At 37.9% G+C, this 23,189-nt stretch overlaps 2 pseudogenes; both read right to left on the bottom strand.

The window, feature by feature from the left end:
- Positions 1 to 23,189, bottom strand: part of LOC110312230 — a 65,646-nt pseudogene that overhangs the window by 29,878 nt on the left and 12,579 nt on the right.
- On the bottom strand, positions 16,584 to 17,169 carry LOC110312688 (annotated as a pseudogene).

The raw sequence follows: 23,189 nt of genomic DNA, 5'->3' as shown, positions 1-23,189 counted from the left end.
TGTGACTATTGTGAAGGGTGTTGTTTCCCTATTTTCTTTCTCAACCCATTTATCCTTTGAGTAGAGGAAGGCTGCTGATTTGAGTTAAATTTATATCCAGCCATTTTGCTGAAGTGGTTTATCAGGTGTAGTTCTCTGGTGGAATTTTTGGTGTCGCTTATACAAACTATCATATCATCTGGAACTAGTGATATCTTTACTTTTTCTTTTCCAATTTGTGGATACAAATCCACAAATCTCCTTTTGATCTCCTTTTGTTACCTAATTGCTTTGGCTGGAACTTCATGTACTATCTCGAATAGATAGGGGGAGAGTGGGCAGCCTTGTCTAGTTCCTGATTTTAGTGGGATTGCTTCAAGTTTCTCTCTATTAAGTTTGATGTTGGCTAATTGGTTTGCTGTAGATTGTTTTGTTTTATGCTTATGTATGGACCTTAAATTCCTGATCTTGCCGGGCGTGGTGGCGCACGCCTTTAATCCCAGCACTCGGGAGGCAGAGGCAGGCGGATTTCTGAGTTCGAGGCCAGCCTGGTCTACAAAGTGAGTGCCAGGACAGCCAGGGCTACACAGAGAAACCCTGTNTCNAAAAACCAAAAAAAAAAAAAAAAAATTCCTGATCTTTCCAATACTTTTAACATAAAGTGGTGTTGTGCTTTCTCAAAGGCTTTTTCAGCATCTAATGAGATGATTGTATTTTTTTCCTTTGAGTTTGTTTATATAATGGATTACACTGATGGATTTCCATATATTGAACTATCCCTGCATCCCTGGGATGAACCCTACTTGATCGTGGTGAGTGATCATTTTGATGTGTTCTTGGATTCAGTTTGCAAGAATTTTATTGAGTATTTTTGCATCAATTTTCATAAGGGAAAGTGGTCTGAAATTCTCTTTCTTTGTTGGATCTTTGTGTGTAACTGTGGCTTCATAGAACAAATTGGGTAGTATTCCTGTGTTCCTTCTATTTCTATTTTGTGAAATAGCTTGAGAAGTATTGGTATTAGGTCTTCTTTGAAGATGTGATAGAATTTTGCACTGAAACCATCTGACCCTAGGCTTTTGTTGTTGTTGTTCTTGTTGTTGTGTAGATGATTTATCTGATGCTGGTTTAACTTTGTTATCTGGTATCTTTCTAGAAAATCCTCCATTTCATCGAGATTTTCAAGATTTGTTGAGTATAGGCTTTTGTAGTTGAATCTGATGATTTTTTGAATTTCCTTCATTTCTGTTGTTATATCTCCCTTTTCATTTCCAATTTGGTTAATTTGGATAATGCCCCTGTGCCCTCTAATTAGTTTGGCTAACAGTATCTTGTTGATTTTCACAAAGAACCAACTCCTAGTTTTGTTGATTCTTTGTATAGTTCTCTTTGTTTTTATTTGGTTGATTTCAGACCTGAGTTTGATTATTTCATATGCTGTTTACTCCTCTTGGGTGTATTTGCTTCTTTTTGTTCTAGGGCTTTCAGATGTACTGTTAAGCTGCTAGTGTATGCTCTCTCCAATTTCTTTATGGAGGCAATCAGAGCTGAGTTTTCCTCTTAGCACTACCTTCATTGTATCCCATAAGTCTCAGTGTGTTGTGCCTTAATTTTCATTAAATCCTAAAAACCTTTAATTTGATTTCTTTCCTGGCTAAGATCTTGCTGGGTAGAGAGAGTTGTTCAGCTTCCATGAGTATGTGGGCTTTCTGTGTTTTTGTTGTTATTGAAGGCCAGTCTTAATTCATGGTGGCCTGATAGAATACATGTGATTAATCCAATGTTCTTGTATTTGTTGAGGCTTGTTTTGCATCTGATTATTTGGTCAGTTTTGGAGAAAGTACCATGAGCTGCTGATAAGAAGGTATACACTTTTGTTTTAGGGTGAAATATTCTGTACAAATCTGTTAAATCCATTTGGTTCATAACCAAATGTTAGTTTCACTGTGTCTCTTTTTAATTTCTATTTCTATGATCTTTCCATTGTTGGGAGAGGGGTATTGAAGTCTCTATTATTGTGTGAGGTTCAATCTTTCCTTTGAGCTTTAGTGCATTTTGTTTACAAATGTGGGTACCCTTGCATTTGGGGCATAGATGTTCAGAATTGAGAGTTCATCTTGGGGGATTTTTCCTTTGAGTATGTAGTGTCCTTCCCCACCTTTTAAAATAACTTTTGGTTGAAAGTCTATTTTATTGCATATTAGAATTGCTATGCCAGCTTGTTTCTTGGAATCATTTGCTTGGAAATGTTTTTTCCAGCATTTTACTTTGAGGTAGTGTTTGTCTCTGTTGCTGGGATGGGTTTCCTGTATGCAGCAAAATGCTGGGTCCTATTTATGTGCACAGTCTCTTAGCCTATCTCTTATTAGGGAATTGAGTACATTGATATTGAGAGATAGTAAGGACAAATGATTGTTGTTTCCTCTTATTTTTGTTGTTGGAGGTGGAATTATATTTATGTGATTCTCTTCTTTTGAGTTTGTTATGAGAAGATTAATTTCTTGCTTTTTCTTGGGTGTAGCTTCCCTCCTTGGAGTTTCCCTTCATTATCTTCTGTATAGTGCTGAATTAGCGGAAAGATGTTGTTTATATTTGGTTTTGTCATAGAATATCTTGGTTTCTCTATCTATGGTAATTAAGATTTTTGGTTGGCTGGCATTTTTGTTCTCTTAGGGTCTGTATGATATTTGTTAAAGACCTTCTGGCCTTTAGAGTCTCTGATGAGAAGTCCAGTGTAACTCTGATAGGTCTTTCTTCATATGTTACTTGACCTTTTGCCCTTACTGCTTTTAATGCTGTTTCTTTGTTCTGTGCATTTAGTGTTTTAATTATTATGTTATGGGAGAAATTTCTTTTCTGGTCCAATCTGTTTTGTGTTCATGTATGTTAATGGGCAGCTCTTTCTTTAGGTCAGGGAAGTTTTCTTCTATAATTTCATTGGCGATATCTACTGGCCCTTTGGGCTAGAAATCTTTCCTCTCTTCTATACCTATTATTCTTAGGTTTGCTCTTTTCATTGTGTCCTGGATTTCCTGGATGTTTTGAGCTAGGAGCTTTTTGCATTTTGCATTTTCTTTGACAATTGTGTCAATGTAACTTCTATGCCTGAGATTCTCTCTTCTATCACTTGTGTTCTGTTGGTGATGCTTGAATCTGTAACTCCTGCTCTCTTTCCTATGGTTTCCATCTCCAAGTTTGTCTCCCTTTCTGTTTTCTTTAATATCTCTTTTTCCATTTTTAGATCCTGGATGGTTTTGTTCGATTCCTTCACCTGCTAGATTGGATTTTCCTGTATTTCATTAAGACACTTATGTGTTTCTTTTTTAAGGGCTTCTACTTGTTTACCTGTGTTCTCCTGTATTTCTTTAAGAGAGTTATTTGTGTTTTTCTTAAAGTCCTCTATCATCTTCATGAAATGGGATTTTAGATCTGAATCTTGGTTTTCAGGTGCATTGGGGGTGTCCAGGGTTTGCTGTGATGGGAGAACTGAGTTCTGATGTTGTTAAGTAGCATTGGTTTCTGTTGCTGATGCTCTTGCACTTGCCTCTAGCCACCTGGTTATCTTTGGTGTTAACTGACCTTGCTGTCTCTCTAACTGGAGCCTGCCCCTCCTGGAGCCTGTGAACCTGCGATCCTGGATGTGTCAGACCTCATGAAGGTCAAACTGCCTATTGGATTGGGCTGAGTGGATGGGGATCCAGAGCATAGGCTCCACTCCTGGGCACAGGCGCAAACTGGAAGGCCCCTATTTATTATTATTATTATTATTATTATTATTATTATTATTTTCCTGTATTTCTTCAGGGGATTTAATAATTTCCTCTTTAAAGGCCTGTATCATCTTTATAACATTGATTTAAGATAATTTTCTTGTATCTCAGTTGTGTTAGGATATCCAGTGTTTGTGTAGCTGTTGTGGGAAATATTAAAAAATGAGACCAGCAGGATTCCTGCACAACTGCAGGCAACCAGGGACTATATGGCTCCAGCAGGGCAATCTCGCTACCACACAACAACTGCCCCCACCCCACATTCAGCCATCACACACCCAATTACCTGATAGAATCAAACTCTTAAAGCTTATAATTACGGTAAACCAATCTGATTTATGTATCAAAAAATCACAATTTACAAGATGCCAATACAATAATTTCAGAGCCAATTGATAATGGTAAAATTATTCTAACCTTATGATATCATAACTACCTGGGGCTGGTTCAAGCCACACGCTGGTTCACATCTGCCTCCATTCTCCTTCTCCCCCTCTCCACACTCTCCAAATCTGCAACTCTTACCTATGCCTCCCTTTCCCTGTCCAATCACAGGCCTCCTGCTGCCTTAATGTAATTGGACAGGGAAAATCCTGCAACATGTAGCTATGCACTGAAGGTGTTATGTTGCTTGGTTTTTGTTTATTGTGCTCCTTCCAGGGCCTATAACCATCTGGATGGCTTTGTCCCTGGATATTCTTCTTGTAGTAGGAACTGGGAGGATGTCTAAACTCTATTCTTGTATGAAAAACCTCTGGTGGATATCTTTGGGCTATATTGATCTGGATCAGCAGGTCTGATTAAGGTAGGCTGAGAGGTGGTAGGAGAATAGGAGTCCAATGTGAGTAGCAGCAAGCTAGGGTGTCCCAGAAGACTCAGTGAACAGGGAAGATGAATGCTGGAAGGGGATATAACCTAGAGCCTAATACTTCTATATCAGGAGGCCTAATGAAGGTAGGAAGAGAAGTGACAGGATAATAGAAGTTCACTGGGTGGTAGGTGGCTCAAGGCATATGGGGATGCACCCAAGTAAGGAAGTTAATTAGTATAATATCAACTAAGAAAAGTACTTAGGGAAGTAAACTCAGACAGAAGGTGAAGTGTGGAGTGTTCTTGGTGCTGCCTCAAGAAAGTTGGCATGGGGAGTTGACATTGGTTGTGTCAGAAGAGTAGAGTTGCCCCCCCCAAAAAAAATACAGCTGAAGGTATGTGCATTTTGAATCTTGATCATCATGATAAGTTCCCAGAAACAGTGACCATAAGAATTGTTAATGTACAACAGTGCCTTGAACATGCATTGATCCTGTCCTTAGCATGTACGTGGTACAGTATAAAAGCAGCTTGGAGAAAGATAAACTTGCTTCAGTGCTTGCTGAAGTCATGCGACAGTGTTGTGTGATTGTCTTGCTCTTTCATACTCAGCCCTTCCTCTAAACTGACTCAGCTTGTTCACTGGCTTAGTCAATGAACTGCATTGTTTTCAATACACAGAGTTTGAATATTACTCTTATGAAAATGCCTAAACCCAACAAAATCTGAAACCAGAACAAATCACACCACAGAGGGAGGGTGATTACAAAACCACCATAGCCATGGAGTAGCAGCTGGGAAACAGGGAGATAATTTTGTATGTGTGAAGGAAGACACAAGCCAATCAACTACTTTGCAACGAAAAGCTACATTTTTAATAATACTTTGGTAGCATGAATTGGTTTTCCAGAAGTAAAAGGGCATTGTGCCCCTTTTTTGAGTGAAAAAAGGAGAGGAAGATGGATCAAGTAAAATTTGGGATAGGAATAAATATGACTTTAAAAGTGCATGAAACTCTCAAAGAATTAATATAAAGTGGATTAAATATAACCTGCATGACAATCTTATCTTTAGGCAGTACTTCTACTAAGAGATCGGGGACTTTGTAGACTCTATCCTAGCTAAATGAATTTATATATGCAGTTGTCCTCCTTTATCCAGAAGTTAGGATTTTACTCAGACCTTCCTTGTAGCATTTTAAATATAAACTGTGCTCATGAAGAATGAAGGTCAACTTCTTAGCTGTAAATCAAATTTACAAAACAAGAGTTTTGCAATTTTACAATATCTCAAAGAGGTCTAACAAAATTGCGACTAGTATTTAGTTCTGCTCAGTATAAAAAGGTGTCATCCATCCCTTAACTTTTCCTCAGTCCTCAGCATAAAATATTACTTTGGAGAAAATATTTTAACTTATTATTTTCCACCTGTGGTAAATGGCCACATTTTCCTCTCTTGGAATCTAAGTGCAAAGAACAGATGTGACTGCATCCATACTGTTTATCATTGTTCTGGAAATCTACTTCTTATCAGAGTATGAGCTGTCAGCCTCTGCTTTTTTAGTCTTCAGAAACAACATTGTTTGCATGTGCCATTGAAATGGTTCTGGGAAGTCATTCTGAGGTACACAGAGCGTTCAAACTTCTGCATTGCTGCTCAGTCTCTGGATACTGTCTCATGGAGCCCCCAGGGAATTTCAAGATTAGACATCACACTGTACACCACCCTGAATCAACAAAAGTACTTCTCCCTGCACATGGTAATTTCTAGTGAAATCTGTGTTCAGGGTCTTGTATCATTGAGTGCTACAACCATAAGAACCTGTCTTACAGTTCTCACTGACTTGAAACAAGGTTTGTTCTGTAGCTGGGAATCTTTCACACCTGCTTGCTCTGCTCACCCTCAATAATTATCTGCTATAGGTATATAGCATATTGCTTAATATTTTGGCTATTTTCTTCTGTTGATTACATTGAGGTTCCTTCTAATTTGCCATTTTACTCCTAACCTATACATCAATTTTATTTATCACCTCCCTCACTGTTCTTCTCTCTCTTCCTGTGGCTGGTTCCCTTCTTTCTCCCACACAGTACCCATTTCTCTCCTCTTCATGCCCCACACATTCCATCACACTCTTTTATGCTCCATCTTTTTCCAACTTTATTTTTATCCCTCTCCTCTCCTAATGCCTTTGCTGATTTCATGTCCTACATATATATCACATGGGAAAGTTTTTTCTCAATTATACCATATTGCTCTTTTTCCATTCTTACTTCATTCTTTATTTTTCCATGTAAGGCTTGGTGTATTTGTGGACCTTGTTTTCTACAATATGTCTTTAATTATTTTTATTTAGTGCACATGAGTGTTTTGTCTGAAAGTACCTTTGTGTACTACTTGTGTGCCTTGTACTCTTTAATGGAGGCCAGCTGGGGTTGTAAAATCTCCTGGAACTAGAGTTACAGACAGTTGTGAAATGACAAATGAGTTTTCTAGAATTGAAGACAGTACCCTGGAAAAGCACTCTGTGCTCTCACCATGGAATTCTGGTCCCTCTATATTCCTTGCACCTATTATTGTATCTGCTTTATAATTGCATTCTATCAGCATATATTAAAACTTCTGCTGCCTTCAAAGGGAGAAGAACATTGTGCTGAGCATTTCCAACTTTATAATCATGGCAGTGCTTTGTCTCAGACAAGAGAAAGCCAAAATTTTTATACAAAAATAGTTTGATCTGACAGCCTGGGCTGTTAGAATCAAGAATCTGTCAAAGGTTTGCATCCTTGGCCTTTCTAAATACCTTCTGGCTCTATAGATGGTTCTCTTTTGCTCTGCTTCTCAACTTTTCCTGTTGCTCACTTACCAGGTTGTGGCCGTTTCTGACTGGTGCACGCTACATATACTAAATATGTATGATATACATTGCAAGAGTCTTCCTAGTCCTAGTTGTGGAGCTTGATTATTTGGGCTTCCTGTGCTCTTCCACTCATCACCATGAAGCTCCTGGTATTCTCTGTATTTATTTATGTCACCGCTATCCTGATCTCTTGCTGTAAGTAATGATTCTTACTTGAATTTAAATTTTGTGGTACAATATAAACACCTTCTCCTATGGGTCATGAATTCAGGGATGCCTAAATACCTATACTTTCATTTCACTTATCAGTACCTGATTACATCTGCATGTTTACTTTAAATGATTTTCTTCATGTAATAATGATAACAACAACCACAATTTTTATAATGTTTACATGCATGAGAACTCATGAATGTCAATCATATGAGGATATTTGGGCTAACTTACAGGGCCTAAACCTGAGATACAATTGATTAATTCAAATAAGAACAGATGTTCAAGTTTTAATAGCACCATTATCATTGTAAAGAAGAGTTGATATTTTATCTGTGACTGTCCTTACTCGTTTCAGATGCCTACAAAGAGAGATCAGACGATGAAAGCACCAATCTGGTGAGGAACACACAGAGACTACTCAAGATATAGAATCTACTGAGCAACTCAAGGACTCTGAAGAAATCTGTGGGAGTTGTGAATATTGGAATAATGAAGAAATGTGAGGCTTCTATTGTGCTGCTTTGTTCTGCATGAAAGTGTAAAGCCTTGGCTAATGTTAGCTTTCAGAATATGTGTTATGAACAATCTTTTGTTTTCTGTTCCTTCCTGTATGTGCTTTGGCTTAGCATCTAGTTCAGTGATCTGGACTAGGTCAATTCTGTGTGAATTTGTGTTCATCATTTCCTTGCCAGAGAAGCTGGGCTACTTGAAAATATTAGAAGAAAAGTAATGCCCACTGTCTCATTCTGAAATATGTAAAATCCAGGCTAAATTGGTTCTGCTCCAGACTTCATGCTCAAGTATTTTGGGTGAAAGAGGAAGGCCTATCTATCTGCTTATCTGTCTGTCTGTCTATCTGTCTGTCTATCTATCTATCTATCTATCTATCTATCTACTTACCTACCTAGCTGCCTATCAATGTATTTATCTATCATCAGGCCATCTATGATCTATATTTCATCTATCTGTCTAAAATCCATCTATCTCTCTATCTCTATCTATCTATCTATCTGTCTACTACCATCTATTTATTATCTATTTTTGTGACAGAGTCTCAGAATTGAGCTCATATGGGCATTGAACTCTTCATTCTCCTGCTCCAGCCTCCTGAAAGTTGGAATGACAGGTCTCTACCTTAAGATTATAATGAGTTTTAAGATTGAGCAATGAAGGCCTATGTTTGTTTTACTTTTTCTGAGTTTATAAGATCTAGTTCTTTTTAAAATTAAAAAATGAGAAAGCATTATGGTTCAAAGGTTGTGGAACCTTCTTAATTTATTTTTTTCTTTTATAGGTTTACATGATATCTTTACAAAAGACATAGGCAATGGATCCTTTTATTGAGTCTTCAAGTATTTAGGAAAGTGGCTACTTTAATAAAAGGAAATGTTTCTGTATTTTCTAGTATTGAGACCAGATGAGATCATATGTAATTTTTATTTCCTCTAACGACTTATCCTGATGACTGTGTGTCATTTATCTATAACGTTTACTTTTGTACAGTAAATGATGTACAATAGCAAATCAAAAATACCCTGTGGTGGTTTGCATGTTTGGACTATGGAATGGCATTATTAGAAGGCCTTGTTGGAGGAAATATGTCACTGTGGAGATGGGCTTTGAGGTCCTCCTCCTAACCTCCTGAGAACCAGTCTTCTCATGTTTGCCTTTGGAACAAGATATAGAACCCTCAGCTCCTCCCATATCATTCCTGCCTGGACATGGCTAAGCTCCTGCAGTGATGATAATGGACTGAACCTCTGAACCTGTAAGCCAGCCCCAATTAAATGTTGTCCTTTATAAGAGTTGCCTTGGTCATGTTGTCTGTTCACAGTAGGAAAACCCTAAATAAGAAATACTCTTTTATCTATATGCATTGGTGGGGATTTTTTTTTCTTGTTTAAAAAATCTATTGGAAACCCCTAAACTTTCCATAGTACCTTCTTGTGTCCTTCTAATGATTCAATTTTCTATCTGCTTACCTGGAAGATCATTTTATTGTCTTAAAATTTATCATAGATAACAGGCATATTACTAAATGCTTTGGCTGTTTCAAAATGCATGAAACAATCACTACTATTTCATTGATTTAACTTATGAGTTCCATTCATCTAAATTCATCTATTAAGTGACTAGGAATTAGTCAATTAGTCTTACCTGTAGTGAGTTAGATGCTACAGGGATGAAATAAGCCTCTGAATCTGGCTACTGTTCCCACACAGTAGGGCAGTCTTTGGTGGTCTAAGAGACAATCTTATAATCAAGATATCCAGTGAGTTCTGAGTTTTTACCAAACTATTAAAACCCTGGCTTGAGAAAGGTTCCCTCAGTGACTGTCCTAAATGAGACAAATAAGATCCCTCTTCACTGCTGTTTGGAGTACTGGTATGAATGTTCAGTGCAGTAAAAGCTAAAATATGGTCCTGCAGGCTGATTTGCACAGATTCTGAGTTCTTTTGATGGAATGAAAGAAATATTATTTTTAAATTGTGGTACATTTAGAGAGAACAGAGAGTTTACTGAGAATATCACGCTTTATCTGGAAGTTTAGAGGTCACAAGAATTCTGCTATTTGTAAAGATACTTCCATAAACAGTATTTCCAAAAGCATTTTCCATCTGAATACTAGATTACTCTGTAGTCTTCCATAAAAAGATGTGAATGACTAGGAAAGGATTACAGAATCACAGGTTGCCCTTGAATTTACATTTGCCATTGATATAATGTATCAGGCCATACATAGCAACCTCTCTCCAGTTCTGTTTATGTACCAACATGGTAAAATAGACATGTTTCTCTGGATTTAAGTACCTTGGATGTAGATGCAGCCTAAACTTGAAGCAAAAGAACCATAACATCAGTTAGAATAATAATAAGTGTTATGACATTTATAGTTTGACCATGATGGAGATTAACTCTTCATTTTTTTCAAAACATGTTAATGAATTTTTGTTATAATCATTATAAAGCTAGCATCAAAATCTCTTGATGAAATTTATTTACTTTAAAGTAGTATCCTTTGATGACTATACAGCTTCCAGATAATTTTTAACTTGCTTCAAGGAATAAACATTTGTGTTATATTTCAGTGCTGAAATATATATATATGTGTGTATATATATATATGTATATATATATATATAAAACTAATGGTACGGCAATAATGAAATGCCTAAACTTATTGACCAATTAACACTGTTTTGAGGTTCATCCAAGTCCTATGAAATCAGAGTCTCTGCTAAAACTATTTGTAGTTCAGAAACGTTTTTGACTAATTTGTTTTTAAAGTGATCTCCTTGAACATTTTGTTTTAATACTAATGCTCCAGTTGTTTAAGTTGAATTGATTCAACTTAATACAACTAGCCCAGTGAAGCGTTTAGAATATTTTTTTTCTAAAACTGGTAGTTATTTTCCAAATACTGCATTGATATTCTTGGATGACCATTCTTCTTTTGATTTTACTGGAAACCAAGAAAAAACAGTTTGTTGGAGTATGAATTTAGTGTTATTAATTTGCTAGTTACATATTTACTTAACTAGTGGTAACTGTACATCATATGAAATAAGAAGTCAATATATTAATTACTGAGTCTCTTATGAAAACACATAAGCTTGTGCAATATCCATTGTTCATCAAAAGTAAAATAGGTAGTGTTTTAGAAATATTGAGTTTAAAAAGGGCAATGACTCTTGTACTATAACAGCGTCAGGAAAGTATAATATGTTCTGTATTGTAAGATAGGTAAGAAAACACTGGATCACCATTAAAAAAGGCTAAAATTATAAGGTTAATTTCCACATCATAATTTATTAGACCATGTCATTTTTGGTGTGGCCCAAATAAGTACTCACACATGGAAAAATAATAGATTCCCTGTTTTTAATATTTTACTTTACACCACAGAATAAACTCATTTCAAACAACTGTTGCACTGTTTTTCCACGATGACATGACACAAAGCCATGATACCGCGTGAGAACTAGTTTGAGAGTTCTATGGGCAAGAACAATGATTTTGGGGAGGAGGTGGGGCAACAGGAAGTAAAAAGAACTGCTATTTTCATGCTGTCTCCTCACAGCAAAAGAACACTGACTAAGAGAGAAGTTCCTATGAGGATTGGGGGACTTCAGTGACAGGCCCAACCATGTTTATTGTTGGTGAATTGAGCAATTGGAGTTTGGATTAGGAAAGCAGTTGAACGTTTTAATTGGGGTTTAATGGGTCACACTACTTCGATCAGGGAAGATAGTGGTGCTGAGAGGAATGTACATTGTGAGCCATATCCTGGCTCAAGAGGTTTCAGAGGAGAGGTATATAAATAAGTGGCCGACAGTGCATTCTCTAGATACTTTGTAAAAGAGTTTGGCTATTTTTTGTTCTTGTCTGAAAAATCTTCCTAAGACTAAATTGAAGACTTTTGGATGAATGACTTTGGAAGAGAAGTGTTCAGAGCAGCAAAGTATTGATTCTTTCATGCAGGTTATTGGTGTGACTCTTACACAGACCTATAATGAAACAGAGCAAGCTGAAAAAAAATACAAAATGTACAGTTTGAGGGAAAAGGGAGCAATAGGAAATATAATAAAGCTAACTCTAGTTCCTTTTTTTAAGATTTATTTATCTATTTTATGTATATGATTACACGGTAGCTGTCTTCAGACACACCTGAAGAGGGCATCAGGTCCCATTACAGATGGTTGTGAGCCACCATGTGGTTGCTGGGAATTGAACTCAGGACCTCTGGATGAGCAGTCGGTGCTCTTAACCTCTGAGTCATCCAGGCCCCTAAGTCTAGTTCTTAATGAGATAGAAGACTTTGTTGTTGTTGTTTTGGTTTGTTTTTGTTTGTTTTGGTTTTTGTCTAATGATAAGCAGAAAAAAACAATTCTAACACAATTTCTAGTAAAGCCAAACTTAAACTGTGAAGGAAACTTTTAAAAACAGAAAGTTGGTAAAAATGTATTTGAAGGCTGGGGCCACATTCTATCATCAACAACTAGAAGAACTTGCCATCTTTTACCATTTAGTTTTGGCTTTATATTCAAAGATACAAAAAAAGATTTGTAGAATCTCTCCTCTACTGCTAAGTAAAAGTGTTTGATGCCAAGCACCTGTAAGGGTTATTCTTAATGTTTGGAAATGAATGTTTGGAACGTGAATCAAACTTCACAGGAGGAAAGTCTGTGGTCTAGAACACATGAGAGAGGTTGAAGGAAGACTTGGGGAATGTGATATGACCTTTAAAAATACACCTCCATAAAATACTTCCTTAAACTATATTCCCCACTATGAATTAAACAGTAAGTTTTTTAGTTAACTTACCACACACATGATCCAAACTCTTGTCAACAGGGGCAACAAATAGAGAAGATGTATTCAGTATACCAATATTTTCAGAGTACACAAAGATAAATAATTCTTCTGTGACAGGTGATAATGGCCCACAGTTTTATTCCCAATACTTAGAAAGCTAAGGCAGGTTGGTATTTGAGCCAGCCTGCTCTACAAAGTGAATTCCAGGACAGCCAGAGATGTCCCCAGGTTCAATTGGGACACAAAATGCAAATTGATGTTCTTCCTCTTAGCTCATCTGACCTTTCATGACTCTGATAGACATGTACCACCCAAATTAATTATGCCCTTCCTGAGTGAGTCCTTGGGGAAATGCTGAGTACAAACCCAGAAATTCCATAAAATACTTAAAGTTGAAACTTCTTCTTTTTCAACTCCCTTGACTGTTTGCTTTCCATATCAGTGATTTCCTCATGACACTGGCTGACAATTACATCAACACTATGAAAGATTTTCTAGGAGATCTGCTCCAGAATCAAGGACATTCTTGCAGTGTAAGATTAGTTTTGATGTTCAGGGCTTGATTCAAAGACAGAAGTAAGGCTCTTTCTAAAAACAATAGGTCTTACAGTCAAAGGAATTTTTACTAAATCTCGAGAACAGTTTTTTCAACAACAACAACAAAAAAGCCTTGAAAAATATAGTTTGTAAATATGATTAAACTAAATGTAGTAAGAGAATGCAATTGTCTTTCTTTTATATTTGTTCTATGGAAGGAAACATCTCACTTTTAGCAAGTGAAAGACAGACGTAGTTTATTACTTGAATCAGGCATCAAAAAATAGTATGTATCTAATGCTCAAAGGGCCAGATTTATGTGTAGCATGGCATTTACCCATAAAGTACATGTGTCGGGCTGTGATAGGCAGCCTATTTTGGCTGAATGAAGCTTGCTCCAGCAACCTAGTAGAAAACTCCAATGGACAGAAAAGCTAGCCATGTTCCCAGAGTCAGCTGCCTGACACCACAGAGCCCCCAACTCCATAATTCTGTGACTATCAGTTCGGCAGACAATGTCCTAAGCTCCTGGCATTCTGGCTAGTCTCCATCCCCACAGTTACCTGACTAGAGCCAGGTATACTCCTCCCCACGGTTACCTGATAGCCCAGACCACTAAAAAAGGAGGTGTTTGGCCCCTCCTCACTCTCTCTCGAAGCTCTCACTTTTCTTACTCTCATCTCTAGCCCTCCTTCTCTCTCTCCCTTTCCCCCCTCTCTCCACGTGGCCATGGCCGGTCTCTCTCTCTTTCTACCTTCTCTCTTTCTCTCTGCCTTTCTACAATAAAGGAGGCTACTGGATGTAAGCTGTGCAGACCTGCTTCCCTCAGCATTAAATGTCTTCTCTTGGGAAAAAAAAAAAAAAAAAAAAACAATAAAGCTCTAAAACCATAGACTTTCTCTGCTCATCAAGGCCTGCCATGCTTGAACAATGGGATAGGCTTTTCCTTAACGAGCCACGTCTAACCTCCCACCAGAAGGTCTTCCTGTGTTCAAGCCACAGACAGGACCAAGAACTCTCGCCTATGTGAGAACCATCCAGTCACCCCCTCTCCCCCTGCCCTTTCCTCCCTTTGGCCCCAGGGCTGACGGAGCCACCCCTGGGGCCCCCATTTGTTCTCAGCTCCTCTATGGTATCCATCATGGGATGCTGGAGATTGAGAACCTGTTATCTAGGACTGCCCCTTGTCCAGCCCCCGAAGGCTGGGTTTGTAGCTTCCCACAGCCAGACACCCACCCAGGACCGCATGGAAAGTGTGTGGCAGCCCTTCCAAGTCTGCCCGACCAGAGCACAGGAACTCTGGTGGGAGGCGGTTTTCTCCTTCTCCCTCTTTCCCCCATGCTCCCTGCCCCGCATACATGCACATTGAAAATCTTAAAAATCAACTAGACTTATTTGAGACTTGCAAAGAATGAAAAACATTCACCTTTATTTAGTATTTTTATCAAATGATATCATGTTCCTAAAATTTTAATAAGATAGTATGTTTATAGGCTGGTGAGATGGGCCAGCAGGTACAGGTGATTGCTGAAGAGAATAGTAACCTTAATTTAATTTTCAGGACACACATGGTAGAAGAAAAGAGCTGACTCCTAGAAATTTTCCTATGAATTCTACATGTGAGTCATTATAGAATCATGCATCCCACAAAAGAGTGAGTAAAATGTCATTGATATCATTAAGATGGCTATTTAGTTTAGGATGGAAATTTTGAGGGATTAGAATTCCCACTCCTAGGTGGATTTCTGAGTTTGAGGCCAGCCTGGTCTACAAAGTGAGTTCCAGGACAGCCAGGGCTATACAGAGAAACCCTGTCTTGAAAAATAAAAAAAAAAAAAAAAACAAAAAAACAAAAAAAAAATTTAAAGCAGGCAACAACTGACCACACCCAAAGAGGCTGTTGGCTCCTCTTTGGAAATAATAGTGTGTAAAAATTCCTTAATAAACCAAAACCAAAGTCAAATCCAAACTACAAGTAGGGGGATATTGTAACAAATTCTTCTATATATGGAAATTTTCTTTTCTTTTCTTTTCTCTTCTTTTCTTTTCCTTTCCTTTCTTCTCTTCTCTTCTCTATTCTTTTTCTTTTTCCTTTTTTCTTTTCCCTTTTTTTTTAATTTTTGAGAAATTCAGCTGCTGTCCTGATAGTACATATACCCTATTATCCCAGCACTACTCATTCAACAGATTTTTTTCCTCTCACAAACCAGCTCTAATTGAATATTACAATTAAGAGTTCTTTCTTGGGTGGGGCTGCAGAGATGGCTCAGTGATTGATCAAGAGCATTGACTGTTCTTTCAGAGGTCCTGAGTTCAATTCCCAGCAACCACATTGTGGCTAACAACCATCTGTAATGGGATCTGATGCTTTCTTCTGGTGTCTCTGAAGACAGTTACAGTGTCCTCATCATATATGTATATATATATATGTAATAAAATAAAAGAATTTTCACTCCCCCAAATCCATCAAACTCACCATGTTTACAGGTTTTGAAATTGCTCCAGTGTTAGGGACTTCTCCTCAACATCTAAGCTCAAAACAATTTTTATATAAGCAGCACCAGCTGTGAGAAGCAAATATTTCTTCAGCCATACTACTAACTTTAACTGAAAATCTTAACCATCTTTCAGACATGTCTGTAAGCCCATATAAAACACAACCACCAACTATGGCCCACTACTCAGTTAAAACTGTACACTGGGATCAGTCACATCCATAGAGTCAGGATCACCAGAAATGGCCATAGATAATACATCTGAGTATGATCAAACATGCTAGCATAATGAGTTGTCACAGTATATCTTTTCTTTTAATTAACCAAAAGGAATTTATTTACAAAATGCCTTACTTCAACAACAGTTACAGCCAAGAAACAGGGTATCAAGCAATAATGAACTAAGAGACTCCACTAATGGTGTTTAAGCTATTATGGCCAGAGTAGCTTCTCTTGCTAGCTAGAAAGATGTCTGTTTGAGTCCTCCACTTGCACAATGGCATCATTGAACCAAAGGGGGATCTATGTACAGCAGACACGTGTGAGTTCAGCTGAGTCATGGGTTTCTTGGCTTCCTTTTTCTCCTCCCTCGTTAGTTCCCTACTTTTCTCCTTCTCTGTTGGCTCCTTCCTCTTTTTCTCCTCCACAACCAGCTCCTTTCTCAGCTTCCTCTTCTTTATTGCCAGCTCCTTCCTCTCCTTCTTTGTCCTGAATACTAACGGAAACTGCTTTGTTATTGCCTTCCGGTTCCGAACAATTTCAATGGCAAAAAAAAATTGAATCCTGGGTGCAAAAATGGTGTTCTCTTCAGTGTATGTAGCCCTGGAAACAATCCAGTCGCAGTAAAGTCCCGTAGTTATAATCTTCTACGATCCGTTCAAATTTTAAGCAGAATGGTCTCCACTTTTCTTTACCTGATTCTGATCTGAGTTCTTCTGGGTCCAATACATCTACCCTTAGTGTCTCAAAAATCTCACGGAACTCAGACTTTGGTGAGTTTCAGAAACTGTGGGTCAACTGATGAAATCAGTTTATATTAGACTTCAGCATGCTGCATTGCTCCAATGGCCCAAGCCATTTCAATAACAGGGTCGTTGCCATATGACTCCGGAGAGTGAGAGAGAGCATGGGCTATGGACAACACTTCCCCAGAGACCAGCTCTTCACTTTCGCAGGCAGCATCCATGTTGCCTCTAGGCAAGTGCAGCTTTCCCATCCTGGAAGTTGTCACAGTATATCTTAAAGCTGAAAGGATGAAAAGAAATTTCTCCACTCTGGTGTTGGCTAAAACATCATTGGGCACTGTGATTTTTAAAGACCCATATTCTAATAAACATGGCATTAGTGGTTTTAGAGCATTAAAGTTTCTTTATTTGGGCTTCAAGAGTAAATACCTATGGGCTCCAACAACTCCAACAAAAATGACAGGAGCTTGCATACAACTGTTTTTCTAACTTAATAACATCCAATCAACAGTTTCAGCAGCCATCCATAGTGTGCAAAATGTGTGCCTTAGTTAGGGTTTTACTGCTGTGAACAGACACCATGATCAAGGCAACTCTTATACAGGACATGATTTAATTGGGGCTGGCTTACAGGTTCAGAGGTTCAGTCCAGTGTCATCAAGATGGTAGCATGGCAGCATCCAGGCAGGCATGGTACTGGAGGAGCTGAGAGTTCTACATCTTCATCTGAAGGCTGTAGGTGAAAGACTGACTTCTAGGCAGCTAGGATGAGGGTCTTAAGCCCACGCCTACAATGACACACCTACTCCAACAAAGCCACACTTCCAAATAGTGCCACTCCCTGGGCCAAGCATATACAAACCATCACAATATACAAATTTCACTCGGGTGTAAAAGCCAAGAACGTGACATCTGTAAGCAATGAAATGAAAGTAAACTAATATTTTTAAAATAATCAACTATTTCCTTAGTCCTTGGACCCATGGGAGCAGAACATGCTTTCAAAATCAAGCCCATGGAAAATGCACTCCTTACGATGAGACTGGATACTTCTCCAAAAGTTGCAGAATACTTATTCATACTGTGAACTCTTGAGATTGTGTTTTTTACAAGAATAAGCTCTTTCTAGATATGGTGTGGCTCAGCCCTAGCACACATACATCATTAATCCAAAAGATTTCTGCTTATTATAAGCAAAATTATAAAGTCAACCATGTGTCAAGAGGCAGAGTAAACAACAAATTGAGAGCAAACACTGGGGGGAAAACAGAGTAAGAAGACAACAGGAAAATGAATAGAGATAGAAAAAGAAAATGTAAGTGAGAGCTATTCAGTTTGAAGGGTTTTTTTTTAATATGGTGTGAAAGAGGAGATGGTTTTTCTTTTGATACTTCAGCTGAGGAAGAAGGTTGGCTGGATGCTTTCTCTGCCTCTCTGATCTAGCAGCCTTTCACCCCATTATCTGACTCCCAGATCTTCATTGGTAAAACTGAATGAGATTTTGCTTTTTAAAAAAATGAATATTAACTAGTAGTTAATTAGTGTACCAATTTAGTGGGTCCAGTTGGCATAAATTGATGGACCACTGTTTCATATAATATAGAATGATGGATATCTGAAAGGTATTATTGTACAAAACACAAAAATTTCAAGAGATAATGCTTTAAACAGCATAGTGCCTTGAAAAGCATGAATAAAGGAGATAGAGGAAGCTAAAACCCAGGATGTACATATGTATAGCTGAAGATACTAGCAAAAAAAATAATTTAAGAAAGATGAAAGAACTGTGTGAAGCCATAATTTAAGAAAAATAGTCAGGAAACAAATATATTTTTAAAAATGCCATTTATAGAAACTGAATATTTTTCTACATGGCATTTTAGTACAATGATTTTCAATAAAGGAACCTGTGAGTCCTGAAGTCAGTTCAGTGTCACTGCTGTTATTTGGAATGCCTAAGGACTGAGTATCATATGTTTACCTACTTGATACGTTTTTAAAAGAACCAAAGCGCTGGGCGTGGTGGCGCACGCCTTTAATCCCAGCACTCAGGAGGCAGGCGGATTTCTGAGTTCGAGGCCAGCCTGGTCTACAAAGTGAGTTCCAGGACAGTCAGGGCTATACAGAGAAACCCTGTCTCAAAAAAANNNAAAAAAAAACCAAAAAAAAAAAAAAAAAAAAAAAAAAAAAAAAAGAACCAAAGCACCAAGGAAATCATAAGGGGAAATGACATGCACATATCATATCCTACTTTAAAATCTTCCAAAACACCAAGGAGTAGTGCTAAACAACTACAATTACCACAGATGAAGTAGAATCCTTCATCCCAAAGACTTCTCTTCAGTTATGGAGTGCCAAATGCTTGAAAGTCAGTCTTGCTCAGTCTTTCCCTTTCCCTTACCATTTTGGAAACATCTCAAGATTTGGAGAAGCACTAAACACTGTTCTTAAATTCACAAGGGAAACATGATAAATACCTGTTTTATTCCAAATAAGCAATGTGTCAATGGGTCTGAATGGGGGATATTGTGGATAATATGGCCACTGTGGCTTTATGGAATAAATGTGGTTACAAAGGTTGCATTAAGAATAATGAATGGCTGCCGGGTGGTGGTGGCACATGCCTTTAATCCCAGCACTTGGGAGGCAGAGGCAGGCAGATTTCTGAATTCAAGGTCAGCCTGGTCTACAGAGTGAGTTCCAGGACAGCCAGGGCTACACAGAGAAACTCTGTCTCAAAACACACACACACACACACACATACATACATACACACACACACACACACACACACACACACACAGAATAATGAATGACTAACACACTTGCACATACACCAAAAAAAGTCTCCCAGTCTCTGTCCATCAAGGTCTTATTAGTTGCAGTGCATAAGCAATAAATGTAAGCAAATCTAATTTCAGAGTACCAGCTAGTTTTGAGATAGAACTTGATTACAGACTAAAACATAAGCCACATGAAAATCCAGACTGAGAAACTATGTTGTTTGTGTGTAATCTACCCTTGATCTTTCTGGAGAATTCATTAAACTTATAGAAAAATCTCCAAGCATGAATATAGAGCCTGATTTTCTATAGTGTGGAATGTAGAAAAGCTAAAATTTATCTTGCTGCAAGATGGAGTTACTATAGAAAGGATTCAGTGAACTAGCATCACTACGTACAACACTCCTCTTGACTTTGGTTCTTATAGTTTTGCCACCAACTATTTGTTATTCCCTTTGGGTGTTGAAGGATGGGGGCGGTGTTTCTCTCTGAAGACAGAGAGCATAACAGTGAGACTTCATTTCATACAATATAGTGATCATGGACACAATTGTTAATCCTTAGATTGTCACAAAAGATAGTCAAGAGTATATGACCACAGTAAACTCATAGGAAGCCCACTATGCCTAGGTGTCATAACTGACATGGTGACCTTTGCCATGAGTGTCTTTATCTCATTAAAAGCACATGTAATGTTAGGGTTTTTTCTTGGACTAAAGCACAGCACATGGAACCATAGGATTGGGATAAACATGTCCTAAGCCATTTTTCTGTGCAATCCTCTTTTCATGAATGCTTTTTCTCCTGATATACCTGCTTATGACATGCCTAACAAATGAGCTTATTGTATTCCTTGTAGCCACAGCTAAACAGTGCATTAAAATAGTCCATTTAGGTGTATCCAAGAGCAAATGTAATCAATGTACAAACACGGGTATTTGTCTGGCAGTTGTGAAACTGGAATATGGTACCTATAGCCTTTCACTTTCAAAAGGCATATTAGAAACAAAATTTGAATCTTCCAATTATGTTTTATTCACAGACTTCAAAACTTGAAGAGGCAGAAGAGTAACATTCTAGCCAGCTGTTTTACAAATATTTTTTAGCTAACAAAATAGAGAATTAGAAACAAAGGATCACACACACACTCACATGCACATACACACATGCACACACCCATGCATACACATATACAATACATAGACAAACACATATAACATTCACATAGAAATTATCTGGAAAAGAAGCTCAAGGTTATGCTGTTATTTTGAGAGTTTGGATAGCTAAATCTCTCACTGAGTTAGCTGCCAAAGAATTAATTTACATTTATAAAAGCATTTTCCTACTAAATCATATCATGGAATAAAGGAAAATTTGGTATAATATGAAATAACTTTTGAAATGTTTACTGTTGTTATCAAGGCAATCTACATCCCCTTATTTCTTTCCAAGGGCAGTGGTTGAATCATTAATCTGCTTCAGCAACAATGCCTGAAAATATTCAATCACTAATGTTGTAGGTGCCAATGACACTGCACAGTGAGGGGTCAGAAACCCTTAACGTTTTCCTATAACTCCTAGATTTTGAAGGATGTGATGTCAGGGCAGCAAGCAGAGGAAAACTCCACAAAGTATGAACAACACAGGACATATAGTCCTCATGGTTCTGTCTTTTTAAGTCACACCCATCATTATAGTGGTAACCAGTGGGCTGATTTCTATGAGTTATAAAGCTGTTTTGCTCTTTCTCTCTCATAGCTTCCAACAATCCTATAGTTTCTCAGCCCATAAGGTTACATATTTCAGCTTGTCTTCTGTAACAGATATGTGAGCAAGGCAAGGGCAAGCAGGTAAAAAACAATAACTTTCTTCTTATGTGTCCTTGGCATGAGAACAATAAAACAAATCCAAGCCAGTCACAGACAATATTTGCCCAGATCTATAAAGAAATCTCTCAGCTAAAAACCTCTACTGTCAATGCCAAGAAGAAAACCAACCATCATTCTGAGGCTAATATGGTTATGGTATTCCACATACAAAACAAAAAACGTGCTTCCACATCAACCCAGCCTATCATATGTCCCCATGCGTTCATTCCACAGCAATTTATTGTCCATGCTGGTGGACAATTGCTGTCTTTTCTACACACAGGCCATGTATTCTGACCTTTATCTTGTGAAAACTTTCTGTGAACTTACATATAATACTCCAACTATAGTATCAGGACTCCTGATCTTGAGCCTATCACATAAAAACAATATCTACACCCTAAAGTCCCTCTAAGTCCATGTCACCTGCTTAAATTTCTTCTATAAATACATAACAAATAAAATCAAATTGAATTCAAACTTAATTTTACAAAAAGAAATGTAGATTTAGTGGTTTTGAAAAATATCTCCATATAGCCCAAAATATCCACATGAACAGGGCTGCTAGGAGGCTGGTAATGGAATATGGTTATAGCACTAGAGGGTCCTCAGGTTCAGTAGCATCAGAAATGACAAAAGGAGCAGTTGCTGCCATAGTCCTTGAAAAATAAGACAGAAGTTCTTCAGCAACATCTTGACAAGATATTGAATGAGAACACTATTGTGCACATTCACAATTGGAAAGCTTTAGTCCTCACCCAAAAGACTGAGGGAAACACAGGCATATGTAAGAGAAAACCATTGGAATTCTAACAAGTGGTCTCTTTTGCTTCCCTGAAATACGTATGTAATTGCCTTCTCAAACATCACTTACTGATGGTAATAATGTGCTTGTGTGCAATGTTTATAATAGACAAAAGAATGAGCTTTTTAGGAATATTAATAGAGTCTACTCTACCTACAATGATCTGTAAAATGTGACATCATAATAGCTCAGTAAAAGAGTTTGTTCCATAAGCCATATGGCATGAGCTCAATTGCATAGATGAAGAAAACAGACTCTTATAAGCTGTCACAGATGTCCTTGTGTGTTGGCATGAATTGACTCTGAAATGTATACCACAATCAAAATAATTGTCATTATACACAGATAATGATTTAAATTAAGAATAGAGATGCATAGAGATGCAGACTCCAGCACCGGGGTGCCTTGCCCACGGAGGCTCCAGACACCCACAAGGACCCACACAGAATCCCCCACGGGATCCTAAGACCTCTGGTGAGTGGAACACAACTTCTGCAGGAGGCAGGTTGGAACACCAGATATCTGGGCACCTTCCATGCAAGAGGAGAGCTTGACGGCAGAGAATACTCTGACCACTGAAACTAAGGAGAGAATTAGTCTCCCAGGTCTGCTGATAGAGGCTAACAGAGTCACCTGAGGAACAAGCTCTAACGAGAGACAACTATAACAACTAGCTTCAGAGATTACCAGATGGCGAAAAGCAAACCTAAGAATCCTACTAACAGAAATCAAGACCACTCACCATCATCAGAACGCAGCACTCCCACCCCACCTAGTCCTGGGCA

The sequence above is a fragment of the Mus caroli genome, chromosome 17, assembly GCF_900094665.2.
Source record: "Mus caroli chromosome 17, CAROLI_EIJ_v1.1, whole genome shotgun sequence".
In the NCBI taxonomy this organism is placed as follows: Eukaryota; Metazoa; Chordata; class Mammalia; order Rodentia; family Muridae; genus Mus; species Mus caroli.
This window is presented reverse-complemented; position numbering and strand designations above follow the sequence as displayed.